Raw genomic sequence first — 6,208 nt, 5'->3', positions numbered from 1 at the left:
CACTCCATATAACCAAGGCCTTGGGGAAAAGAAGACATTCTTGTCCAAAGTTATCCAATACAGATCTAGTCTACACTCATACTGTCGCATCTGCCCTTTGCAGGTTATCAAGGAGTTCAGTATAGACTGCAAATGTATTACAGTCAGTACACCTGTGCAAAGGATACCACTACCATAAAACCACCTGCGCAGGCTAGAGCAGGCTGCAGGTGCCAACCTTCCCTGGCCATTAAGGTCTCCAAAAACCCCAGGTGGTTTTTGTTGCCACAAAGCTAGAGCCACAAGTCTTTTGATTTATGCAGAAGACTCCATTTCTAGATGGGTCAGAGGAGGACCAGAAGATCCCCGAGGATGCACAATGGAAATGACAACCTGTGCCATGACCTCTTAGTGTCTTTGCATTTGCAAACAGGCTAAGATACCGCCCGTGAGCGCTGCATTTCACACCCACGTGGCAGCCTTGGGGAGAATGGCCATTTTGCAGACAAGAAAGCTGGAGGTAAATGGTTGGATTTCTGTCACTGGTGAACACCCCGCAGAGCTTTCATTTGAGCTTTATATTTTGTTTTTCTTTGTGCCGGTCCTGGGGCTTGAACTCAAATTCTGGGCGTTGTCCCTTAGCTTTTTTTTTTTTTTTTTGCCCAAGATGGCTGTTCTATCTCTTGAACCACAAAATCCACTTCTAGCTTTGTTTTTTTTTTTTTGATGGTTCATTGACGGTAAGAGTCTCATGGATTTGTGTTTTTCCTGCCCAGGCTGCCTTCAAACTGATTTCCTTGGATCTTAGCCTCCTGAGTAGCTGGGATTACAGGTGTGAGCCTTCAGTGCCTGACCAGACTCATAAAAGTTGAGGTAGTGAATCTGATCATACTCTCAGACGCACAGCTTACGGGGTAACCCTCCTCCGTGGGTTAGTTCAGAGGAACCTCGGAACTAGCATTCAGATCCTCTTTATTTGAACTGAGGGGGAAATCTCCAAGCATTACAGTATTTGCTATGGTTTGAATGTATCTCCTTCCCCTTGCGGCCCCCCCCCCCCCAGCCCATCAGGTGTGTGACTTCACTCATTATGCAACAGCCTTGGGAGGCGAGACCTGATTGGAGGTTTCCGTCCTGGAGGCTCCGCCCCATGAATACATTAACGCGGACTATAAAAGGCTCGGCTGGGCTTCCCTCTTGGGTGGCTGTCTCAAAATGGCGGAAGAAGGGCCTGGTCAGATGCCGTTCCTTGGTGTTTTCTGGAAGACGCCCTTGGTTCGGGGACTCCTCAGCCTCCAGAACTGTAAGCAATAAGCCTCCGCGCTTTGTGCATGGTCATACAGGGCCTTTTAAGCGCCTTGTCGGGCGTCCAGGGGCCGCACCGTGACTGCGGCCTACAAGGTTTGGGTTGGGCCGCAGGCGGCAGGGGCGGGGCCGGCCTCGAGACTGACAGCTGTGGGGGCTTTCTGGGGCGGGGCTTACGCTGCGGGTGCCCGGGCCCTGCTTCAGCCCGGACATTGGTACCAGGTGATTCCAATGTGTTCTCCATGTGACCCACCTCACATGTCTGAACAAGTCTTCGTGGAGAACTAATGCGTTTTCATGCAGTCCTCTCAAGATGCATTTTGTCAAATATTTTGTTTATGTGATCAAAAATCTGACCAAGATCATGGGAGTAGGGGGTAGGTGTGGGGTGTGTGTGTGTGTGTGTGGCAGTCAGTGTCAGTTCTGGGCCTGAACTCTGGGCCTGGGCGCTGTCCTTCAGCTCTTCAGCTCAAGGGGAGTGCTCTACCACTTGAGCCACAGCACCACTTCCGGTTTTCTGATGGTTTATTGGAGGTTAAGAGTCTCATGGACTTTCCTGCTGGGGCTGGCTTTGAACTGAGATCCTCAAATCTCAGCCTCCTGAGTAGCTGGGATTACAGGTGTGGGCCACCGGTGCCTGGATTTGGGACTGTTTTTAACATGATACGTGCATAACTGTTATAACACTTACACACTTTTCTGAGTACTTACTTAGATAGTTAAGTGGATGCTTTTTTAAACTGTGTGTGTGTGAATGTGAGTGAATTCTTGAACTCAGGTCTTGGGTGCTGTCCCAAAGCATTTTTGCTCAATGCTCACACTCTACCATTTGAGCTACAGTACCACTTTCTGGCCTTTTTGGTGGTTAATTGGAGAAAGGAGTCTCATGGACTTTTCTGCCCAGCCTGGCTTCTGACTATGATCCTCAGATCTCAGCCTCCAGAGTAGCTGGGATTACAGGTGTGAGCCACTGTGGGCCACAAAGATAATCATTTCTGGCTGGGCGCCAGTGGCTCACGCCTGGAATCGTAGCTACTCAGGAGGCTGAGATCTGAGGATCACGGTTCAAAGCCAGCCTGGGCAGGAAAGTCCATGAGACTCTGATCTCCAATAAAACACTAGAAAACCAGAAGTGGTGCTGTGGCTCAAGAGGTAGAGCGCTTGCCTTGAGCTGAAGAGCTGAGGGACAGCGCCCAAGCCCAGAGTTCAGGCCTCACAACCAACCAATAAAATAAAAAAAAGAAATATACTCAGGGCTCCAGTTTCTTGAGTTCAAGCCCTAGTGCTGGCATAAAAACAGAACAACAAAAATATACTTTAAGGAAATAGTCATGTGATCAAACATGCTCGTTAACAGATACAGAGATATTCACCGTATTTTAGCACAGCATTGAAAAAAAAGGAGGGGCAGCTGGTTGCATCAGTATGAATTATAGACTGTACTTTGTAATGATACAATGTTAAATGAAAATGATTGGTTTCATAGTTGTTTGGAATATTTCCTCTAACATGGTGGATTTTTTTTGGCACTAGTATTGGAGTTTGAACTCATTCATGGTCCAAGCATTGTCCCTTAATTTTTTCACTGTAGGCTAGTGGCTTTTTGATATATTGGTATATAAATTTCAGGTAAGAGTATCATGGGGGGGGTGGAAGGAGGAGGAGATGGGAGGGCAAGGATGGTAAGGGGAAACAAAAGAGGAGGTAACAAAGCTTGTTAAGAAATGTACTCATAGCTGAGCACTGGTGGCTCATGCCTATAATCCTAACTACTCAAGAGGCTGAGATCTGAGGATCATGGTTCAAAACCAGCCCGGGCAGGGAGGTCTGTGAGACTCTTATCTCCAATAGACCACCAGAAAATGGAAGCAGTGCTGTGGCTCAAGTGGTAGATCACTAGCCTTGAGCTGGAGAGCCGAGGGACAGTACCCAGAACCAGAGTTCTAGTGCTATGACTGGGAAAAAAAAAGAGAGTCTCATGGCCTTTCCTGTTGAGGCTGGCTTCAAACCACCATTCTCAAATCTTAGCTACGTCTTCTTTTTTTTTTTTTTTTGCCAGTCCTGGGTCTTGAACTCAGGGCCTGGGCACTGTCCTGAGCTGCTTTTGCTCAAGGCTAGTGCTCTATCACTTGAGCCACAGCCCCACTTCTGGCTTTTTCTGAGTAATTTTTTGGTGATAAGAGTCTCGTGGACTTTACTGCTTATGCTGGCTTTGAATCCTGATCCTCAGATTTCAGCCTCCTGATTAGCTGGGATTACAACAGGTGTGAGCCACTGGCTCCCGGCCTTAATTTTTTTAAATTGTTACTATAAAGGTAATATCCAGAGGGGTTACAGTTTCATAACAGGTAAAGAGTACCTTTCTTTTGGGATGATGTCCCCCCTTCCCTTGCTCTCCCATTTTTTTCCTGGCGTCCCCACCCACAAACAGTTTAGTTCATTTCCGACATAGTGTCCAATGAGTACCACTGCTGCCTCTGTTCACCCTTTGTCCTCCGTTAAATCTTACCTTGAATAGGTAGGATGAGGGGCACGGTCCACCAGTGCCCGGCTTTCCAATGCTTTTATCTGGAGGGCCCTGGGCTCTGGTGGGTCATTGCTCTCCCACAGCATGGGTGGGTGAACTGGCCGACTTCATCATGAACTATGTCTGCCCAGGGAAGGTCCCTGTTCCCTGTTTTGGATCCATTGCTCGTGGAGGTTCATGGTCTATTGTCCAAGAGCCAGAGAAGAGAAGTGTTCTGTCACTGTCCTGCGTGGAGAGGTGGGGAGCACAGCAGGTATGTCCACTGCCCAGAATATGAGCCTCATACATCCAATCCAGCTCGTGTCCAAACCGAGCGAGTAATTGGTTGTCTTCCTATGTGCATTGGAATGCTGTGGTTTATAAGGTTCAAAATGGGCTCTAATATTGCCATGTCTTTTTAGGTTCAGCATGGTAAGGTTGAGCTATGAAACACATTGAATCGTACATTTCATCTACAGGGGGTGGAAGCTGCTCACTGATGACTCACATCTGTCATCCTAGCTACTGCAATCCTGAGGATCACAGTTCAGAACCAACCTGGGCAGGAAACTTTGTGAGAATCTTATTTTCAATCAGCTAGCAAAAATCCAGAAGTGGAGCTGTGGCTCAAGTGGTAGAACGCTAACCTTGAGTGAAAAAGCTAAGGGACAGCACCTGACTTCAAGCCCCACTACTGGTGTACACACACACACACTCACTCTCACATACTTACACACATACACAGTCAGTGAAATTGTCTTAGTTTGTGGAAGGTTTGTGTTCTCTGTAGAAATCTCTTGGACCAAGTAGTGTTTCCATTGCTTTGAAGTCGTGAGTGCTATTTGGGGAATGAATAGTTTCCACTGTCAGGTTTCTTGGATTTCGTGGGCAGGGCAGGTCATGTTTCCCTGATGGGATTCTTTACTTTTCTTATTCCAGCCTGTATATCCTGCCTTAGGCAACTCTTTGCATGCACTTCCTAAGTGTCATTTCCTGCAGCCAATTCATTGGGGCTCATGACTGTAGTTGTTCACTTGGTTATGTCTAGAGTTTCTTTACTTGTCCCCAAATAAAGTATAATTAATTCATTAGTAGCTGGTATTTTACAGTGGCAAGTGCCAATTTATGATAATTCCATCAATAATTACCCCATGTTAATTGACTTTCCGCTTAATCAGTGTTTAAACCAAACTGGGATCAGACAGAAAACAAAACAGCCCACCATGCAGTTTTGAATAATTACATTGGAGCACATGGAAATAGGCAAAGCCTTCAGCATTTGCTGCACAGCTGGGCCAGGCGATGATGATAAAATGTGTCTAGGAATAAATCCTCTCTAAATGGCCAAGTTGAACTTCAGTGCCTGAGGACAAGTAACTTGGCATTAATTTTTTTTTTTTGCCAGTCGTGGGGCCTGAACTCTGGGCCTAGGCACTGTCCCTCAGCTCTTCAGCTCAAGGCCAGCACTCTACCACTCAAGCCAGAGTGCCACTTCCAGCTTTTTCTGTTTATGTGGTGCTGAGGAATCGAACCCAGGGCTTCATGCATGCGAGGCAAGCACTCTACCACTGAGCCACCTTCCTAGCCCCTAACTTGGCATTAATTACGTTAATTTTTTTTTTATTTTGTTTGTTGTGCTGGTCCTGGGGCTTGAACTCAAGGCTTGGGGCACTGTCCTGAGCTCCTTTTGTTCAAGGCTAGCATTCTACCACTTGAACCATAGCACTACTTTGGGCGTTTTCTGTGATTAATTGGAGATAAGGGCCTCATGGACTTTTCTGCCTGGGCTGCCTTTGAACTGATCCTCAGATCGCAGCCTCATGAGTAGCTAGGATTACAGGTGTGAGCCATTAGCTCTCAGCTACTGAAGAGTCTTTTCTCAATCATTTTGCTGGGATTTGAATTTGTGATCTGAGCACAAGGCCTGGATGTATTTTCCTTACTATGAAATGACTTCAGAAGTGATAGAAGTTTCATTATACCTCAGTTTAATTTGGTATAAGCCATTAGCTGAGCATTACAATTTGGCGATGTCATTTCATCTCCATAGAAGAACTTCTTAACTAAATTTGCTGGATGTGAAGTGTGTCTAAGCAGGCCTCAGCTTTGTAGCCATGTGTGGTGACAGCATTTGCGTTGTGTTTTGTCTGAAGTAGGATATGCTGTAGTTGTAAAATGTATACCACATCTGGATGGAAAAAGCGTAAAAAGTATAGCTGGGTGTGGTAGTTCATGCTTGCAGTCCCAGCACTGCGCTTGGGAGGCAGCTGAGGCAGGAGGATCCCCAGTTGAAGGCCAGTGAGGGCTGGATAAGTGAGACTCTATTTCAAGTTCCTCCTCCAGGAAGGTAAACTAACATACTAATTTTTTTTTTTTTTGGTCATGGGGCGTGAATCCGGCCTGGCGCGGTCTCTCAGC

Source organism: Dipodomys spectabilis, unplaced genomic scaffold, assembly GCF_019054845.1.
Source record: "Dipodomys spectabilis isolate Male_0828 unplaced genomic scaffold, ASM1905484v1 ptg000108l, whole genome shotgun sequence".
NCBI lineage: Eukaryota > Metazoa > Chordata > Mammalia > Rodentia > Heteromyidae > Dipodomys > Dipodomys spectabilis.
This window is presented reverse-complemented; position numbering follows the sequence as displayed.